General features: G+C 60.2%; 10 non-coding genes across 10 annotated transcripts; 5 read left to right on the forward strand and 5 right to left on the reverse strand.

Moving 5' to 3' along the window:
* Window positions 1–3,115: 3,115 nt before the first annotated feature.
* TRNAQ-CUG (transfer RNA glutamine (anticodon CUG)) lies at window positions 3,116–3,187 on the reverse strand. Its single transcript has one exon. It is a non-coding gene; the product is annotated as a tRNA-Gln (tRNA).
* Window positions 3,188–4,184: 997 nt separating this feature from the next.
* TRNAL-CAG (transfer RNA leucine (anticodon CAG)) lies at window positions 4,185–4,267 on the reverse strand. Its single transcript has one exon. It is a non-coding gene; the product is annotated as a tRNA-Leu (tRNA).
* Window positions 4,268–4,945: 678 nt separating this feature from the next.
* TRNAG-UCC (transfer RNA glycine (anticodon UCC)) lies at window positions 4,946–5,017 on the reverse strand. Its single transcript has one exon. It is a non-coding gene; the product is annotated as a tRNA-Gly (tRNA).
* Window positions 5,018–6,158: 1,141 nt separating this feature from the next.
* Window positions 6,159–6,230, reverse strand: TRNAM-CAU (transfer RNA methionine (anticodon CAU)). The gene has a single exon. It is a non-coding gene; the product is annotated as a tRNA-Met (tRNA).
* A 708-nt stretch (window positions 6,231–6,938) lies between these two features.
* On the reverse strand, window positions 6,939–7,020 carry TRNAS-AGA (transfer RNA serine (anticodon AGA)). The gene has a single exon. It is a non-coding gene; the product is annotated as a tRNA-Ser (tRNA).
* Window positions 7,021–12,949: 5,929 nt separating this feature from the next.
* On the forward strand, window positions 12,950–13,031 carry TRNAS-AGA (transfer RNA serine (anticodon AGA)). The gene has a single exon. It is a non-coding gene; the product is annotated as a tRNA-Ser (tRNA).
* Window positions 13,032–13,739: 708 nt separating this feature from the next.
* TRNAM-CAU (transfer RNA methionine (anticodon CAU)) lies at window positions 13,740–13,811 on the forward strand. Its single transcript has one exon. It is a non-coding gene; the product is annotated as a tRNA-Met (tRNA).
* Window positions 13,812–14,952: 1,141 nt separating this feature from the next.
* TRNAG-UCC (transfer RNA glycine (anticodon UCC)) lies at window positions 14,953–15,024 on the forward strand. Its single transcript has one exon. It is a non-coding gene; the product is annotated as a tRNA-Gly (tRNA).
* A 677-nt stretch (window positions 15,025–15,701) lies between these two features.
* On the forward strand, window positions 15,702–15,784 carry TRNAL-CAG (transfer RNA leucine (anticodon CAG)). The gene has a single exon. It is a non-coding gene; the product is annotated as a tRNA-Leu (tRNA).
* Window positions 15,785–16,781: 997 nt separating this feature from the next.
* Window positions 16,782–16,853, forward strand: TRNAQ-CUG (transfer RNA glutamine (anticodon CUG)). The gene has a single exon. It is a non-coding gene; the product is annotated as a tRNA-Gln (tRNA).
* The last annotated feature ends 3,031 nt before the right edge of the window (window positions 16,854–19,884 follow it).

Genomic DNA, 19,884 nt, shown 5'->3' on the forward strand with positions numbered 1-19,884 from the left:
TGCTAGAAAGTGTTTGAGGAAAGCAGCACTTTGGGAGGAATGAGGCTCTGAAGTGTGGTATCCCTGGCACGTCTGAGGCCGGGCCACCATGTCCAGTGAAGTTGACAGAAGGGTGACTCGAGTCGTCATGGAGCTCAGGGTTTTTCCCCAACTCTTCCACATCACGATGACTCCCAGGCGCTCTGGGAGACTGATGCCATGTCCCTTGGAAATTTGAAATGCATGGAACGGGCCACCTGATCTCTGACCCAGAAAAAAGAGCCGTGAGCTTTTGGCTCCCTGCCCTGAGGCTCTCCTCAAAAGCAGGACACCCAGGGCTTTGGCCTCTGGGATGAACTTGCTCAGCAAAACTGGCCAATTTGGGTGTGGGTCTACTTCAGGGAAGGATGAGGGCATCTCTTTGATCACCCTCCTACGCGTTCATGTGCTTCTTTCCAACAGATTCCCCACTTCCCAAGCTGAGCCCAGCCCCCTGCTTGGAAGAAGCCTGAGGGCCTGGTCAAGTCGTCAAGGGACAGGGCAATGGAGGTCCCATGGAGAAGTCACTTGAAAGAGACCTACCTGAGCCTCTGCTCTTCGTCGTTACGAACCTGCCCTTGTTCCCTGGGCTCATGGGCAGAAAAAAAGATGAGGAGGAGGCAGGAGCCCCTCCCTTAGGAGGACAGGCTTAGAGAGTTGGGGTTGTTGAGCCTAGAGAAGAGGAGGGTCCTGAGAGACCCTCCAGAAAGATGGGCACGGACTATTTATCAGGGAGTGTAGGGATTGGATGAGGGGTAATGCTTTTAAAACAAAAGAGGGTAGATGTAGAGTAGATACTGGGAAGAAATTCTTTCCTATGAGGGTGGTGAGAGACCGGAACAAGTGGTCCAGAGACCTTGTGGATGCCCCATACCTGGAAGTGTTCAAGGACAGGTTGGATGGCACTTTGAGAAACCTGATCTCATGGAAGGTATCCCTACCCATGGCAAAGGGGTAGGAAGTAGATGATCATGAAGGTCCCTTCCAACCCAAAACCATTCAATGATTCATTCTTTGATTCTAGGTGCTATGAAGTGGGAGCAAAACATTTCAGGAGAAAGAGGCAAGGGCTTAATCACCAGGGAGGCTTCAGCCAGCGGTAGCTGCTGGGTGTTTCGATGCTTCAGGAGCCAGGAATGTTTGTGACCCCGCCAGGGCTCTGGGACACAGCATAAAAGCCTGCGCTGCTTCTGGCTCCACATCCTCCTCTCTTGCCTCCCTGTCCTCCAGGAACGAGGTAAGCCTGAGCCTGCTCCATCTCTCCCTGTGGGCTGAGCTGCTGTCGTGGTGGCTACTCGAGCTGATGCTTGGGCTGCCGAAGGCTGGCCCTGCAACAGACCTGTTTGAGGGCTGTCGGCTCTTTCCCTGTTGTGGGAGGTGTCTGGGGAGAGCAGGGAAGAGGGGGTTCTTCCAAGCAGAAGGGCATCAATGGGGCTCAGCTGCAGGGAGCTCTGCCCACCAGAACTTGCACCTTTAGCAGATGGTCCCCAGCCAAATGGCCACGTGCGTCCAGTGCCGCCTTCAGTGCAGCAAAGTTTGCTCTGGCGACGGGCTATGATCAGTCCGTCCCAATTGATTGAAACCCAGCGTGCTGGGTCCTATCCAAAACCGGGTCAGCCTTCCTGTGCCCTGCAGCTCGGAGGGCACGAGGAGGGCAGTGGGAGATGAAGGCACAGCGTGTGTTTTTGAAAGAAAGGGTGTCCATGGAGAGAGCTGAGGAGCAGAAAGACAGACTGAAACTGAGGTCCGTGTTGGCTCTCTGCTCTGTGTTTCAGCTGTGCCTCCCTCACCGAGAGATGTCTTGCTTCAGACCCTGTCTCCCTCGCCCCTGCGGAGCCTCTGGCCCAACCCCGCTCGCCAGCAGCTGCAGTGAGCCCTGCGTGGCCCGCTGCGCTGACTCAACGGTGGCCATCGAGGCCTCGCCGGTGGTGGTGACCCTGCCGGGCCCCATCCTCACCTCTTTCCCCCAGAGCACAGCCGTGGGATCCTCTCTGTCGGCTGCTGTGGGGAGCTCCCTCAGCGCCGGGGGGGTTCCCATCTCTTCTGGGGGCTCCCTTGGTCTGGGGGGGTCAGGGCTGTGTCTGCCCGTTCCCCGCTGCAGTCTCAACTGCTGAAGCCGGCGCATCATCCCTCTTGGAGCGGGAAGGACGACGGGAACTCTGCAGCAGGAGCGTGGCCACGGCTTGCAGATGGGCTGGCTGTCCTCATCCCCCCAGGCAGGAAGGACCTGTGCCCGCTGCTCCTGGCTGCACGGCAGGCCTCGCCGTGCCTCCCCTGCCTCCGCTTTGCTCTGAGCTCCTTGAGAAAGGGCTCGTTCTCTTCTGCTCTGCTCAATCTGCTGCTGACGGGGAGAGGCTGCCGGAGTTGGCGACTGCTCTTGCTGGGCTGGGATTGCCAGCAGGCAGAGCAGAGTGGGCAAAGGCAAGCGCGGTGAGTGGAGCTTGTCCTTGGGAAGCGTGTCATTCTCTTTGCCCCGCCGCGCCTCGCGGCCGTCTTTCTTGGTCTCTGTTCTGTGCCACTGCATTTGCTCCTTCTCATTAAAGCCTTTGTGCAGCACAGCTGGAGACTGGTGGTGCTTTGTTCTCCTGCCCCCTCATCTGGCCAAGACCTCTGCAAGGCCGAGGGAGAAGCTGCTCTCCCCATGAGAGTGAGACTGTGCCCATGCGTGGGGCACTGCCAGTTGTGGGGGGTGCTCCCGGAAGCAGAGCACCAAAAAGAAGCGAGTAGGCACGAGAAAGACAGCAAAGCCTCAGAGAAGCGGGGAGAGGCAGAAGCACTGGGCAGAGCTGGAAATGCAAGTCATGGCAGAAAGCGTGGCAGTCAAAGATGGGAAACGGTTGCCCAGGGAGGCTGTAGATTGTGCCCCTTTGGAGACGTCCAATACGCAACTAGAGAAAGCCGTCGAATATGCCGTGCAGCCGAGGTGCTCAGGAAAGCTGGAGAGCTGTGGCGGGCGCAGGGCAGGAGAGGGGTCTCTGCTGGGGGTGCCAGGGCTGGGAGCCCAGGAAAGGAAGGAAGGTGGGAGTGCATTGAAGAGTTGAGGCAAGAGGGAGGCAAGGGAAGAAGGTGTGAGCACGGCAGGGCAGCAAAAGGGCTGAGGTCCCACTGAGATTTGAACTCAGATCGCTGGATTCAGAGTCCAGAGTGCTCACCATTACACCATGGGACCTCCCAGACTCCTCTCTTCTTTCCCCTCCCCCAGCCCTGCCTCACCCAATGCCTCCTGGACCACTCTGGCACTCTCCCCAGCTCCCTGCCCATCCCCAGCTGCAGCCTTCCTACAGGGCGACGCAGACCTCTACACCCACGCCACCTTTTCACACAGCGGCGCAACACCGCGCCTCTCCTGGGCCTCAGACTTCCTCACTCCCCTCCTTCGAAAATCGCACACCCTGCTCCCGCACCCTCTCATGACATTGCCTCAGGATGGCTCTGCCCTCTCACGGGGCTGCAGAGAAATGACACACGGCCTCTAATGCCCCCGGTGCCCTCTGACACGGGGGACCTGACTCCTGCCTCACCCTCTTCCCCCTCACGCTGCCCGTCTTTGCTGGTGACGAACTGACAGTTCAGGGGAACTTTCCCCGTTGAAATCCTGCTGCGCAAGGCCACATCCTGGCTTGGCACCTATCGAATGTGCCACTGGGCGTCACAGAGGCAAGGAGGCACCTCAGGGGCTCTCCAGCTTCGGGAGCAGAGGGCAGAGGAGCTCCCCGATGACTAAGGAGAGGGAAAAGTTGCCTCGTCTCCAAAAAAGCGGAAGAAGCAAGGAAAGGTGGGGAAGCAAGGAAAGGCCTTGATGAAGTGGAGCAAGTTCAGCAGAGGGGGACTCTGGCCTTGTGAGGAGAGGCTGAGGGCGCAAGGCTTGCTTAGCTGAGAGAAGAAAAGGCTTTGTGGGGTCTAAGAGGAGCTTCCCGGGGCCTACAAGGAGGCAACTCGATGGCTGGAGGGGGAGAGGTGGTGGTCGGAAACGGAAGAGGCCAGGGCTCTCCGTCATGAGTGTGTTGTAGGCCTAGGGAGTTGGTGCCCATTTTTCCTTCATCAGGAGCTGGGACGTGCAGCAGGCTGAGCAGAGCCCCCAGAAGAGCCAGGAGGCTCCGCTTAAGAGAGGGGTGTGGGCCAAGAGAGAGAGAGGCCATAAAGGAGGCCACCCAAGGCGAGGGGGCTGTCAGGAGTGGGACTCGAACCCACGCCTCCCAGGGAGACTGCAACCTGAATGCAGCGCCTTCGACCGCTCGGCCATCCTGACCCTCTGCTGCTGCCGCCGCTGCCGGCCCTGCAGCGGCCAGAGCCGGCCCAGCTCAGCCAGCCCCCTCCTGCCCCCGCTGGGGGGGACACCTGCCTCCTGCCCCAGCTCCCAACAAGGGCTGCTGACGGGACACCGCAGCTCCTCCACACACCTCACAACGCACGCCGTACCCACACCAGGGTACAAACTGCAGCCTGGTGCCCTCACACCTTACATTCCCCGGGCTGAAAAAGCACGGCTGCGTCAGCATCCTCCATCTAGCACGCAAGGAGCCAGGCTGCAAGGCACCTCAGCGGTCACTAGTGGTCCAAACGCCTGCTGAAAGCAGGGCCAGCCCCAAAGCTGGAGCAGGCGGCTGCGTGCCTGAGCCCCGTTGGAAGCCGAGCGTGACACCCAGGCGTAGGGAGTGCCAAAGCGCTCTGGGCACCTGCTCCAGGGCTTCGCCGCTGCCCAAGGAGCTCTGAATGGTGCAGAGCAGCCCCCCGAGGGGGCTGTGGGCAAGGTGGGCCTCGCTAAAGGCCAGGCGTGCGTCTGCTGGGCTAGGAGGTGCTCAGAGGGCTAGCCGTGCCCGCAGGCTGCAGGGGAGTGAAGGGCAACGAACAGCGCGGGCAAAGCTGGGCTGTCGGGGAGCAGCAGAGGCAAGGCACTGGGGAGCCCGCTGGCTGAAGAAAAGGGCTCTGCGTTGGCCAGGAATCGAACCCGGGTCAACTGCTTGGAAGGCAGCTATGCTCACCACTATACCACCAACACATCTGGCTGTGCCCCTGCTGCCTCTGCTCCTGAGCCCCACAGCCTCCGCTCCCTCCTGCTCCTCCACTGACCAGCCCCACCTGCCTTCCCCTCCTACACAGCACACAACCACCTGCCTCCTCATCCTACGCTCCTCACCCTGCGCCCACTCCTCCTTACGCACCCCCGCACACGGGCACCACCTCAGCCTGCTCCTCTGCTTCTCTCCGCCTCACATCTTGGCCAGGCAAACTCCAGGTGCTGCCAGTGATGACGCTCCCCACCTGCGCTCAGACGCCTCCCACCCGTGCCTGGGCTCTGCAAGCCAACCTGCGCGCTATGTACGCACCTGCCGTGCTTTAAGCGCAGACAAGCTCCCACCCGGCTGCGCACTCCTTTCCCCACCCTCAGGGCGATGCAGAGCATGCAGAACAGGAGGACAAGCCTCATGGCTCAAGACAAACAGAAGCACCTGCCTCAGCAAAGACTGTTGCGGGCAAACGGGGCTTCGCTGGAGGAAAGAATAATTTGCCAACAGTGGAGGCAGATGGAACCGTCTGTGTGCGGCACGGGGCAGCCCCTTGCCTCTCCTCACAGAGGCCACCCTGCAGCACACCCGCTTCCCTCCACTGCCAACAGCCAGCCCACACAGAGCCAATCCAGTGCCCGTTGGGAATCCCTGCGCGGCCCTGCTGCCGGCCTGACCTGCCAGTGGGCATGGCAGCAGAGAGACACGGGTGGAGAAAAAGCCCGCATGGCCAAGGTGACCCCACCGGTCTTTGCCAGACCAGCCCCAGCCTTGTCCTCCTGCCCACCTGCAGAGCCCCGGAGGGACCCGCTCACGGCTGAGAAGTTGCTCTTGAGCTGCGTGATGGGAAGGAGAAAGAGCTGTGTCCCCAGAAGAGGCACCACCTGGTCGGGGAGGTGTGTGCTGTGCTGTGCCCGCTGCTCCTCAGCCTGCGTCTGCCCTGCTGAGGGTGGCTTTGGGAGCGCTGGCTGCCGAGGAGACAAAGGAGGAAGGCGGCGTGAGGGCAGAGAGAGGGGTGTGAGGGAGCGGGAGAGCCGCTCTGGGCATGGGTGCCCAGAGAGGTAGAGCAGTGGCGGTTCAGAGTTGGTGGGAGAGGCAGCAAGCGTGAGGAGCAGGGGGAAAAGGAAATTGCCATAGCAGAGGATGGTTTCGATCCATCGACCTCTGGGTTATGGGCCCAGCACGCTTCCGCTGCGCCACTCTGCTCCCTGTGGGGCCTTCTTTGGCACCTGCCACAGCCCTGAGGATGCTCCCGGACAGCACCAGCGCTCCTGCCTCCTTCCCTGCCTCTTCGCCCTGCCCTCGCCCGCGCGGGAAACTCTCTCCCTCCAAAGTTCACCTCTTTCGCGCCTGGCATGCCTACCTCAAGGGCCTTGCTTTGCCCTTCTCCCCGCACCTCCTGCCCCTCGCCCTGCAGGGGCACTTGCTCTTTCACCGCCCGACTCTGGGCCTCTGCAGGACACACAGCAAACCCCGCGACTGCATGACGGACACTCTTCAATGCTCCAAGACATCCCCAGAAGGCTCTGGGCAGCCTGAGCTGGGAGACCCTCTTCGGGAGGGCGAGGGACGAGGGACGAGGGGGCAGTGCTGAAGCCTCCCTTCTGGGGCTTGTGTTTCCTGCTTCCCCATCCCATCCTCAAAAAGCAACAGCAGGACGGGGAGGGCTGGGATGTGGGCGCCGATGGGAGCGTGGCCCCAGCCTCTCTGCCGCAGGGCCCTCTTGCTCAGGGGAAAGTATTCCCCTGCAGATCAAGAGGTCCGTGGCTCAGCTCCAGGCGGTGGCTCAGCTCCAGGTGCCCTCTCCATTGCCCCTTCCCTTCTTCATTCCTACTGAGGATCTCCGGGGAGAGGAGCTGAGTGCCGTGGCTGCAGCGGGGTGAATTGCCAGCAGCCCAAAATGCAGCTGCGCCCCGTAGTTGGCAGGATTCGAACCTGCGCGGGGAAACCCCAATGGATTTCTAGTCCATCGCCTTCACCACTCGGCCACAACTACCTGCCCCAGCCCTCTCTGCCCTGCTCATCACGCGCCCTCTCCAAGGACACCCGCCTCCCTGACACTTTCAGCGACAGCCTGCGCTCCAAGCCATGCACTGACCATGGACGGCACCTGGCCACAGCCTTCCACAGGCCTTCAGGGACGCAACACCAGCACCTACGCCCCCACCTCCCAACCCCGCCTCCTCAGGCACCCATCTGAGAGAAACTCAGCACCAAGGCCACTTGCTCGGCCTTGCAGAGGTCTTGGCCAGATGAGGGGGCAGGAGAACAAAGCACCACCAGTCTCCAGCTGTGCTGCACAAAGGCTTTAATGAGAAGGAGCAAATGCAGTGGCACAGAACAGAGACCAAGAAAGACGGCCGCGAGGCGCGGCGGGGCAAAGAGAATGACACGCTTCCCAAGGACAAGCTCCACTCACAGCGCTTGCCTTTGCCCACTCTGCTCTGCCTGCTGGCAATCCCAGCCCAGCAAGAGCAGTCGCCAACTCCGGCAGCCTCTCCCCGTCAGCAGCAGATTGAGCAGAGCAGAAGAGAACGAGCCCTTTCTCAAGGAGCTCAGAGCAAAGCGGAGGCAGGGGAGGCACGGCGAGGCCTGCCGTGCAGCCAGGAGCAGCGGGCACAGGTCCCTCCTGCCTGGGGGGATGAGGACAGCCAGCCCATCTGCAAGCCGTGGCCACGCTCCTGCTGCAGAGTTCCCGTCGTCCTTCCCGCTCCGAGGGGGATGATGCGCCGGCTTCAGCAGTTGAGACTGCAGCGGGGAACGGGCAGACACAGCCCTGACCCCCCCAGACCAAGGGAGCCCCCAGAAGAGATGGGAACCCCCCCGGCGCTGAGGGAGCTCCCCACAGCAGCCGACAGAGAGGATCCCACGGCTGTGCTCTGGGGGAAAGAGGTGAGGATGGGGCCCGGCAGGGTCACCACCACCGGCGAGGCCTCGATGGCCACCGTTGAGTCAGCGCAGCGGGCCACGCAGGGCTCACTGCAGCTGCTGGCGAGCGGGGTTGGGCCAGAGGCTCCGCAGGGGGAAGGGAGACAGGGTCTGAAGCAAGACATCTCTCGGTGAGGGAGGCACAGCTGAAACACAGAGCAGAGAGCCAACACGGACCTCAGTATCAGTCTGTCTTTCTGCTCCTCAGCTCTCTCCATGGACACCCTTTCTTTCAAAAACACACGCTGTGCCTTCATCTCCCACTGCCCTCCTCGTGCCCTCCGAGCTGCAGGGCACAGGAAGGCTGACCCGGTTTTGGATAGGACCCAGCACGCTGGGTTTCAATCAATTGGGACGGACTGATCATAGCCCGTCGCCAGAGCAAACTTTGCTGCACTGAAGGCGGCACTGGACGCACGTGGCCATTTGGCTGGGGACCATCTGCTAAAGGTGCAAGTTCTGGTGGGCAGAGCTCCCTGCAGCTGAGCCCCATTGATGCCCTTCTGCTTGGAAGAACCCCCTCTTCCCTGCTCTCCCCAGACACCTCCCACAACAGGGAAAGAGCCGACAGCCCTCAAACAGGTCTGTTGCAGGGCCAGCCTTCGGCAGCCCAAGCATCAGCTCGAGTAGCCACCACGACAGCAGCTCAGCCCACAGGGAGAGATGGAGCAGGCTCAGGCTTACCTCGTTCCTGGAGGACAGGGAGGCAAGAGAGGAGGATGTGGAGCCAGAAGCAGCGCAGGCTTTTATGCTGTGTCCCAGAGCCCTGGCGGGGTCACAAACATTCCTGGCTCCTGAAGCATCGAAACACCCAGCAGCTACCGCTGGCTGAAGCCTCCCTGGTGATTAAGCCCTTGCCTCTTTCTCCTGAAATGTTTTGCTCCCACGTCATAGCACCAAACGTCATAGAATCCTAGAATTGCCCAGGTTGGAAGGGATCTTTCAGATCAGGGAGTCCAACCATCAAGCTAACACTGACAAAACCCATCACTAAACCCAATTGCGAAGCTCTACGTTTAGCCGTCTTTAAATACCTCCAGGGATGACGATTCCACCACTTCCCTGGGCAGCCTGATCCAATGCTTGATAACCCTCTCAGTGTAAAAATTTTCTAACCTCTCATCTAAACCTCCCCTAGCGCAACTTGAGGCGGTTTCCTCTTGTCCTGTCGCCTGTTACTTGGGAGAAGAAAGCAACCCCAGCTCTCTACAACCTCCTTTCAGGTAGCTGTAGAGAGCGGTCAGCTCTGGTATCCCTGGAACGCCTGAGACTAGGGCACTGTGTCCACTGAAGTCCACAGCACGATGACTCACGTCTGCCTGGAGCTCCGGGTTTTTCCCAACTCTTCCACATCACGATGACTCCCAGGCACTCTGGGAGACTGATGCCATGTCCCTTTGAAACTTGAAATGCATGGAATGGGCCACCCCATCCCTGACCCAGGTAAAAGTGCCGTGAGCTTTTGGCTGCCTCCCCCAGGCCTCACCTCAAAAGCAGGCCACCCAGGGCTTCGGCCTCTGGGCTGAACTCGCTGAGCAAAACAGGTCAATTTGGGGGTGGGTCTCTTCCAGGGAAGGACGCGGGTATCTCTTTGACCACAAAAGCAGGCCGTGGCAGAGCCTGATGAGCATAAGCAAGGTCCTCGTGGCCATCACTCTGGCCCACCGAGGACATCCTTCCAACCCACAATGGACTTTTCTTGCCGTTGAGCTTTGCCTCGTCCCTGGTTAATGAGTCTCTTCTCCCTTATGGCACTGTGCAGTCTTGATGTTCTGCCTGACTTTACCCAGAGTCTCCTGTGCGTCTAAGGTGACCCCCGGGGAGAAACGTCTCTCAGGATTAGCCCGAGTGCCTGCACTGAAAGCCCTTGAGAGCTGACCTGAGGTGTCCCTCATAGCTGAATTTGACCGTGACTGGTGGCCATGCTGACCACGAAGAGGGCAGTGACAAAAGCAACATGTATTACGGAAGCGCACTTAAACCCTCCTAGTACACTAGCCTGAGACCTCCGAGTTGGTTTTCCTTATGAAGCTGGGACAGGGATGCATCCCATGGTGCCACCGTTGGGTGGTATGGACAGCTGCAGCACAGGATTGGATAGAAGCACCAACTGATTCAGGAATGGTGCTAGAAAGTGTTTGAGGAAAGCAGCACTTTGGGAGGAATGAGGCTCTGAAGTGTGGTATCCCTGGCACGTCTGAGGCCGGGCCACCATGTCCAGTGAAGTTGACAGAAGGGTGACTCAAGTTGTCATGGAGCTCAGGGTTTTTCCCCAACTCTTCCACATCACGATGACTCCCAGGCGCTCTGGGAGACTGATGCCATGTCCCTTGGAAATTTGAAATGCATGGAACGGGCCACCTGATCTCTGACCCAGAAAAAAGAGCCGTGAGCTTTTGGCTCCCTGCCCTGAGGCTCTCCTCAAAAGCAGGACACCCAGGGCTTTGGCCTCTGGGATGAACTTGCTCAGCAAAACTGGCCAATTTGGGTGTGGGTCTACTTCAGGGAAGGATGAGGGCATCTCTTTGATCACCCTCCTACGCGTTCATGTGCTTCTTTCCAACAGATTCCCCACTTCCCAAGCTGAGCCCAGCCCCCTGCTTGGAAGAAGCCTGAGGGCCTGGTCAAGTCGTCAAGGGACAGGGCAATGGAGGTCCCATGGAGAAGTCACTTGAAAGAGACCTACCTGAGCCTCTGCTCTTCGTCGTTACGAACCTGCCCTTGTTCCCTGGGCTCATGGGCAGAAAAAAAGATGAGGAGGAGGCAGGAGCCCCTCCCTTAGGAGGACAGGCTTAGAGAGTTGGGGTTGTTGAGCCTAGAGAAGAGGAGGGTCCTGAGAGACCCTCCAGAAAGATGGGCACGGACTATTTATCAGGGAGTGTAGGGATTGGATGAGGGGGTAATGCTTTTAAACCAAAAGAGGGTAGATGTAGAGTAGATACTGGGAAGAAATTCTTTCCTATGAGGGTGGTGAGACACCGGAACAAGTGGTCCAGAGACCTTGTGGATGCCCCATACCTGGAAGTGTTCAAGGACAGGTTGGATGGCACTTTGAGAAACCTGATCTCATGGAAGGTATCCCTACCCATGGCAAAGGGGTAGGAAGTAGATGATCATGAAGGTCCCTTCCAACCCAAAACCATTCAATGATTCATTCTTTGATTCTAGGTGCTATGAAGTGGGAGCAAAACATTTCAGGAGAAAGAGGCAAGGGCTTAATCACCAGGGAGGCTTCAGCCAGCGGTAGCTGCTGGGTGTTTCGATGCTTCAGGAGCCAGGAATGTTTGTGACTCCGCCAGGGCTCTGGGACACAGCATAAAAGCCTGCGCTGCTTCTGGCTCCACATCCTCCTCTCTTGCCTCCCTGTCCTCCAGGAACGAGGTAAGCCTGAGCCTGCTCCATCTCTCCCTGTGGGCTGAGCTGCTGTCGTGGTGGCTACTCGAGCTGATGCTTGGGCTGCCGAAGGCTGGCCCTGCAACAGACCTGTTTGAGGGCTGTCGGCTCTTTCCCTGTTGTGGGAGGTGTCTGGGGAGAGCAGGGAAGAGGGGGTTCTTCCAAGCAGAAGGGCATCAATGGGGCTCAGCTGCAGGGAGCTCTGCCCACCAGAACTTGCACCTTTAGCAGATGGTCCCCAGCCAAATGGCCACGTGCGTCCAGTGCCGCCTTCAGTGCAGCAAAGTTTGCTCTGGCGACGGGCTATGATCAGTCCGTCCCAATTGATTGAAACCCAGCGTGCTGGGTCCTATCCAAAACCGGGTCAGCATTCCTGTGCCCTGCAGCTCGGAGGGCACGAGGAGGGCAGTGGGAGATGAAGGCACAGCGTGTGTTTTTGAAAGAAAGGGTGTCCATGGAGAGAGCTGAGGAGCAGAAAGACAGACTGAAACTGAGGTCCGTGTTGGCTCTCTGCTCTGTGTTTCAGCTGTGCCTCCCTCACCGAGAGATGTCTTGCTTCAGACCCTGTCTCCCTCGCCCCTGCGGAGCCTCTGGCCCAACCCCGCTCGCCAGCAGCTGCAGTGAGCCCTGCGTGGCCCGCTGCGCTGACTCGACGGTGGCCATCGAGGCCTCGCCGGTGGTGGTGACCCTGCCGGGCCCCATCCTCACCTCTTTCCCCCAGAGCACAGCCGTGGGATCCTCTCTGTCGGCTGCTGTGGGGAGCTCCCTCAGCGCCGGGGGGGTTCCCATCTCTTCTGGGGGCTCCCTTGGTCTGGGGGGGTCAGGGCTGTGTCTGCCCGTTCCCCGCTGCAGTCTCAACTGCTGAAGCCGGCGCATCATCCCCCTCGGAGCGGGAAGGACGACGGGAACTCTGCAGCAGGAGCGTGGCCACGGCTTGCAGATGGGCTGGCTGTCCTCATCCCCCCAGGCAGGAGGGACCTGTGCCCGCTGCTCCTGGCTGCACGGCAGGCCTCGCCGTGCCTCCCCTGCCTCCGCTTTGCTCTGAGCTCCTTGAGAAAGGGCTCGTTCTCTTCTGCTCTGCTCAATCTGCTGCTGACGGGGAGAGGCTGCCGGAGTTGGCGACTGCTCTTGCTGGGCTGGGATTGCCAGCAGGCAGAGCAGAGTGGGCAAAGGCAAGCGCGGTGAGTGGAGCTTGTCCTTGGGAAGCGTGTCATTCTCTTTGCCCCGCCGCGCCTCGCGGCCGTCTTTCTTGGTCTCTGTTCTGTGCCACTGCATTTGCTCCTTCTCATTAAAGCCTTTGTGCAGCACAGCTGGAGACTGGTGGTGCTTTGTTCTCCTGCCCCCTCATCTGGCCAAGACCTCTGCAAGGCCGAGCAAGTGGCCTTGGTGCTGAGTTTCTCTCAGATGGGTGCCTGAGGAGGCGGGGTTGGGAGGTGGGGGCGTAGGTGCTGGTGTTGCGTCCCTGAAGGCCTGTGGAAGGCTGTGGCCAGGTGCCGTCCATGGTCAGTGCATGGCTTGGAGCGCAGGCTGTCGCTGAAAGTGTCAGGGAGGCGGGTGTCCTTGGAGAGGGCGCGTGATGAGCAGGGCAGAGAGGGCTGGGGCAGGTAGTTGTGGCCGAGTGGTGAAGGCGATGGACTAGAAATCCATTGGGGTTTCCCCGCGCAGGTTCGAATCCTGCCAACTACGGGGCGCAGCTGCATTTTGGGCTGCTGGCAATTCACCCCGCTGCAGCCACGGCACTCAGCTCCTCTCCCCGGAGATCCTCAGTAGGAATGAAGAAGGGAAGGGGCAATGGAGAGGGCACCTGGAGCTGAGCCACCGCCTGGAGCTGAGCCACGGACCTCTTGATCTGCAGGGGAATACTTTCCCCTGAGCAAGAGGGCCCTGCGGCAGAGAGGCTGGGGCCACGCTCCCATCGGCGCCCACATCCCAGCCCTCCCCGTCCTGCTGTTGCTTTTTGAGGATGGGACGGGGAAGCAGGAAACACAAGCCCCAGAAGGGAGGCTTCAGCACTGCCCCCTCGTCCCTCGTCCCTCGCCCTCCCGAAGAGGGTCTCCCAGCTCAGGCTGCCCAGAGCCTTCTGGGGATGTCTTGGAGCATTGAAGAGTGTCCGTCATGCAGTCGCGGGGTTTGCTGTGTGTCCTGCAGAGGCCCAGAGTCGGGCGGTGAAAGAGCAAGTGCCCCTGCAGGGCGAGGGGCAGGAGGTGCGGGGAGAAGGGCAAAGCAAGGCCCTTGAGGTAGGCATGCCAGGCGCGAAAGAGGTGAACTTTGGAGGGAGAGAGTTTCCCGCGCGGGCGAGGGCAGGGTGAAGAGGCAGGGAAGGAGGCAGGAGCGCTGGTGCTGTCCAGGAGCATCCTCAGGGCTGTGGCAGGTGCCAAAGAAGGCCCCACAGGGAGCAGAGTGGCGCAGCGGAAGCGTGCTGGGCCCATAACCCAGAGGTTGATGGATCGAAACCATCCTCTGCTATGGCAATTTCCTTTTCCCCCTGCTCCTCACGCTTGCTGCCTCTCCCACCAACTCTGAACCGCCACTGCTCTACCTCTCTGGGCACCCATGCCCAGAGCGGCTCTCCCGCTCCCTCACACCCCTCTCTCTGCCCTCACGCCGCCTTCCTCCTTTGTCTCCTCGGCAGCCAGCGCTCCCAAAGCCACCCTCAGCAGGGCAGACGCAGGCTGAGGAGCAGCGGGCACAGCACAGCACACACCTCCCCGACCAGGTGGTGCCTCTTCTGGGGACACAGCTCTTTCTCCTTCCCATCACGCAGCTCAAGAGCAACTTCTCAGCCGTGAGCGGGTCCCTCCGGGGCTCTGCAGGTGGGCAGGAGGACAAGGCTGGGGCTGGTCTGGCAAAGACCGGTGGGGTCACCTTGGCCATGCGGGCTTTTTCTCCACCCGTGTCTCTCTGCTGCCATGCCCACTGGCAGGTCAGGCCGGCAGCAGGGCCGCGCAGGGATTCCCAACGGGCACTGGATTGGCTCTGTGTGGGCTGGCTGTTGGCAGTGGAGGGAAGCGGGGGTGCTGCAGGGTGGCCTCTGTGAGGAGAGGCAAGGGGCTGCCCCGTGCCGCACACAGACGGTTCCATCTGCCTCCACTGTTGGCAAATTATTCTTTCCTCCAGCGAAGCCCCATTTGCCCGCAACAGTCTTTGCTGAGGCAGGTGCTTCTGTTTGTCTTGAGCCATGAGGCTTGTCCTCCTGTTCTGCATGCTCTGCATCGCCCTGAGGGTGGGGAAAGGAGTGCGCAGCCGGGTGGGAGCTTGTCTGCGCTTAAAGCACGGCAGGTGCGTACATAGCGCGCAGGTTGGCTTGCAGAGCCCAGGCACGGGTGGGAGGCGTCTGAGCGCAGGTGGGGAGCGTCATCACTGGCAGCACCTGGAGTTTGCCTGGCCAAGATGTGAGGCGGAGAGAAGCAGAGGAGCAGGCTGAGGTGGTGCCCGTGTGCGGGGGTGCGTAAGGAGGAGTGGGCGCAGGGTGAGGAGCGTAGGATGAGGAGGCAGGTGGTTGTGTGCTGTGTAGGAGGGGAAGGCAGGTGGGGCTGGTCAGTGGAGGAGCAGGAGGGAGCGGAGGCTGTGGGGCTCAGGAGCAGAGGCAGCAGTGGCACAGCCAGATGCGTTGGTGGTATAGTGGTGAGCATAGCTGCCTTCCAAGCAGTTGACCCGGGTTCGATTCCTGGCCAACGCAGAGCCCTTTTCTTCAGCCAGCGGGCTCCCCAGTGCCTTGCCTCTGCTGCTCCCCGACAGCCCAGCTTTGCCCGCGGTGTTCGTTGCCCTTCACTCCCCTGCAGCCTGCGGGCACGGCTAGCCCTCTGAGCACCTCCTAGCCCAGCAGACGCACGCCTGGCCTTTAGCGAGGCCCACCTTGCCCACAGCCCCCTCGGGGGGCTGCTCTGCACCATTCAGAGCTCCTTGGGCAGCGGCGAAGCCCTGGAGCAGGTGCCCAGAGCGCTTTGGCACTCCCTACGCCTGGGTGTCACGCTCGGCTTCCAACGGGGCTCAGGCACGCAGCCGCCTGCTCCAGCTTTGGGGCTGGCCCTGCTTTCAGCAGGCGTTTGGACCACTAGTGACCGCTGAGGTGCCTTGCAGCCTGGCTCCTTGCGTGCTAGATGGAGGATGCTGACGCAGCCGTGCTTTTTCAGCCCGGGGAATGTAAGGTGTGAGGGCACCAGGCTGCAGTTTGTACCCTGGTGTGGGTACGGCGTGCGTTGTGAGGTGTGTGGAGGAGCTGCGGTGTCCCGTCAGCAGCCCTTGTTGGGAGCTGGGGCAGGAGGCAGGTGTCCCCCCAGCGGGGGCAGGAGGGGGCTGGCTGAGCTGGGCCGGCTCTGGCCGCTGCAGGGCCGGCAGCGGCGGCAGCAGCAGAGGGTCAGGATGGCCGAGCGGTCGAAGGCGCTGCATTCAGGTTGCAGTCTCCCTGGGAGGCGTGGGTTCGAGTCCCACTCCTGACAGCCCCCTCGCCTTGGGTGGCCTCCTTTATGGCCTCTCTCTCTCTTGGCCCGCACCCCTCTCTTAAGCGGAGCCTCCTGGCTCTTCTGGGGGCTCTGCTCAGCCTGCTGCACGTCCCAGCTCCTGATGAAGGAAAAATGGGCACCAACTCCCTAGGCCTACAACACACTCATGACGGAGAGCCCTGGCCTCTTCCGTTTCCGACCACCACCTCTCCCCCTCCAGCCATCGAGTTGCCTCCTTGTAGGCCCCGGGAAGCTCCTCTTAGACCCCACAAAGCCTTTTCTTCTCTCAGCTAAGCAAGCCTTGCGCCCTCAGCCTCTCCTCACAAGGCCAGAGTCCCCCTCTGCTGAACTTGCTCCACTTCATCAAGGCCTTTCCTTGCTTCCCCACCTTTCCTTGCTTCTTCCGCTTTTTTGGAGACGAGGCAACTTTTCCCTCTCCTTAGTCATCGGGGAGCTCCTCTGCCCTCTGCTCCCGAAGCTGGAGAGCCCCTGAGGTGCCTCCTTGCCTCTGTGACGCCCAGTGGCACATTCGATAGGTGCCAAGCCAGGATGTGGCCTTGCGCAGCAGGATTTCAACGGGGAAAGTTCCCCTGAACTGTCAGTTCGTCACCAGCAAAGACGGGCAGCGTGAGGGGGAAGAGGGTGAGGCAGGAGTCAGGTCCCCCGTGTCAGAGGGCACCGGGGGCATTGGAGGCCGTGTGTCATTTCTCTGCAGCCCCGTGAGAGGGCAGAGCCATCCTGAGGCAATGTCATGAGAGGGTGCGGGAGCAGGGTGTGCGATTTTCGAAGGAGGGGAGTGAGGAAGTCTGAGGCCCAGGAGAGGCGCGGTGTTGCGCCGCTGTGTGAAAAGGTGGCGTGGGTGTAGAGGTCTGCGTCGCCCTGTAGGAAGGCTGCAGCTGGGGATGGGCAGGGAGCTGGGGAGAGTGCCAGAGTGGTCCAGGAGGCATTGGGTGAGGCAGGGCTGGGGGAGGGGAAAGAAGAGAGGAGTCTGGGAGGTCCCATGGTGTAATGGTGAGCACTCTGGACTCTGAATCCAGCGATCTGAGTTCAAATCTCAGTGGGACCTCAGCCCTTTTGCTGCCCTGCCGTGCTCACACCTTCTTCCCTTGCCTCCCTCTTGCCTCAACTCTTCAATGCACTCCCACCTTCCTTCCTTTCCTGGGCTCCCAGCCCTGGCACCCCCAGCAGAGACCCCTCTCCTGCCCTGCGCCCGCCACAGCTCTCCAGCTTTCCTGAGCACCTCGGCTGCACGGCATATTCGACGGCTTTCTCTAGTTGCGTATTGGACGTCTCCAAAGGGGCACAATCTACAGCCTCCCTGGGCAACCGTTTCCCATCTTTGACTGCCACGCTTTCTGCCATGACTTGCATTTCCAGCTCTGCCCAGTGCTTCTGCCTCTCCCCGCTTCTCTGAGGCTTTGCTGTCTTTCTCGTGCCTACTCGCTTCTTTTTGGTGCTCTGCTTCCGGGAGCACCCCCCACAACTGGCAGTGCCCCACGCATGGGCACAGTCTCACTCTCATGGGGAGAGCAGCTTCTCCCTCGGCCTTGCAGAGGTCTTGGCCAGATGAGGGGGCAGGAGAACAAAGCACCACCAGTCTCCAGCTGTGCTGCACAAAGGCTTTAATGAGAAGGAGCAAATGCAGTGGCACAGAACAGAGACCAAGAAAGACGGCCGCGAGGCGCGGCGGGGCAAAGAGAATGACACGCTTCCCAAGGACAAGCTCCACTCACCGCGCTTGCCTTTGCCCACTCTGCTCTGCCTGCTGGCAATCCCAGCCCAGCAAGAGCAGTCGCCAACTCCGGCAGCCTCTCCCCGTCAGCAGCAGATTGAGCAGAGCAGAAGAGAACGAGCCCTTTCTCAAGGAGCTCAGAGCAAAGCGGAGGCAGGGGAGGCACGGCGAGGCCTGCCGTGCAGCCAGGAGCAGCGGGCACAGGTCCTTCCTGCCTGGGGGGATGAGGACAGCCAGCCCATCTGCAAGCCGTGGCCACGCTCCTGCTGCAGAGTTCCCGTCATCCTTCCCGCTCCGAGAGGGATGATGCGCCGGCTTCAGCAGTTGAGACTGCAGCGGGGAACGGGCAGACACAGCCCTGACCCCCCCAGACCAAGGGAGCCCCCAGAAGAGATGGGAACCCCCCCGGCGCTGAGGGAGCTCCCCACAGCAGCCGACAGAGAGGATCCCACGGCTGTGCTCTGGGGGAAAGAGGTGAGGATGGGGCCCGGCAGGGTCACCACCACCGGCGAGGCCTCGATGGCCACCGTTGAGTCAGCGCAGCGGGCCACGCAGGGCTCACTGCAGCTGCTGGCGAGCGGGGTTGGGCCAGAGGCTCCGCAGGGGCGAGGGAGACAGGGTCTGAAGCAAGACATCTCTCGGTGAGGGAGGCACAGCTGAAACACAGAGCAGAGAGCCAACACGGACCTCAGTTTCAGTCTGTCTTTCTGCTCCTCAGCTCTCTCCATGGACACCCTTTCTTTCAAAAACACACGCTGTGCCTTCATCTCCCACTGCCCTCCTCGTGCCCTCCGAGCTGCAGGGCACAGGAAGGCTGACCCGGTTTTGGATAGGACCCAGCACGCTGGGTTTCAATCAATTGGGACGGACTGATCATAGCCCGTCGCCAGAGCAAACTTTGCTGCACTGAAGGCGGCACTGGACGCACGTGGCCATTTGGCTGGGGACCATCTGCTAAAGGTGCAAGTTCTGGTGGGCAGAGCTCCCTGCAGCTGAGCCCCATTGATGCCCTTCTGCTTGGAAGAACCCCCTCTTCCCTGCTCTCCCCAGACACCTCCCACAACAGGGAAAGAGCCGACAGCCCTCAAACAGGTCTGTTGCAGGGCCAGCCTTCGGCAGCCCAAGCATCAGCTCGAGTAGCCACCACGACAGCAGCTCAGCCCACAGGGAGAGATGGAGCAGGCTCAGGCTTACCTCGTTCCTGGAGGACAGGGAGGCAAGAGAGGAGGATGTGGAGCCAGAAGCAGCGCAGGCTTTTATGCTGTGTCCCAGAGCCCTGGCGGGGTCACAAACATTCCTGGCTCCTGAAGCATCGAAACACCCAGCAGCTACCGCTGGCTGAAGCCTCCCTGGTGATTAAGCCCTTGCCTCTTTCTCCTGAAATGTTTTGCTCCCACTTCATAGCACCTAGAATCAAAGAATGAATCATTGAATGGTTTTGGGTTGGAAGGGACCTTCATGATCATCTACTTCCTACCCCTTTGCCATGGGTAGGGATACCTTCCATGAGATCAGGTTTCTCAAAGTGCCATCCAACCTGTCCTTGAACACTTCCAGGTATGGGGCATCCACAAGGTCTCTGGACCACTTGTTCCGGTGTCTCACCACCCTCATAGGAAAGAATTTCTTCCCAGTATCTACTCTACATCTACCCTCTTTTGTTTTAAAAGCATTACCCCCTCATCCAATCCCTACACTCCCTGATAAATAGTCCGTGCCCATCTTTCTGGAGGGTCTCTCAGGACCCTCCTCTTCTCTAGGCTCAACAACCCCAACTCTCTAAGCCTGTCCTCCTAAGGGAGGGGCTCCTGCCTCCTCCTCATCTTTTTTTCTGCCCATGAGCCCAGGGAACAAGGGCAGGTTCGTAACGACGAAGAGCAGAGGCTCAGGTAGGTCTCTTTCAAGTGACTTCTCCATGGGACCTCCATTGCCCTGTCCCTTGACGACTTGACCAGGCCCTCAGGCTTCTTCCAAGCAGGGGGCTGGGCTCAGCTTGGGAAGTGGGGAATCTGTTGGAAAGAAGCACATGAACGCGTAGGAGGGTGATCAAAGAGATGCCCTCATCCTTCCCTGAAGTAGACCCACACCCAAATTGGCCAGTTTTGCTGAGCAAGTTCATCCCAGAGGCCAAAGCCCTGGGTGTCCTGCTTTTGAGGAGAGCCTCAGGGCAGGGAGCCAAAAGATCACGGCTCTTTTTTCTGGGTCAGAGATCAGGTGGCCCGTTCCATGCATTTCAAATTTCCAAGGGACATGGCATCAGTCTCCCAGAGCGCCTGGGAGTCATCGTGATGTGGAAGAGTTGGGGAAAAACCCTGAGCTCCATGACAACTTGAGTCACCCTTCTGTCAACTTCACTGGACATGGT

The sequence above is a fragment of the Rissa tridactyla genome, chromosome 9 (genome assembly GCF_028500815.1).
Source record: "Rissa tridactyla isolate bRisTri1 chromosome 9, bRisTri1.patW.cur.20221130, whole genome shotgun sequence".
NCBI lineage: Eukaryota > Metazoa > Chordata > Aves > Charadriiformes > Laridae > Rissa > Rissa tridactyla.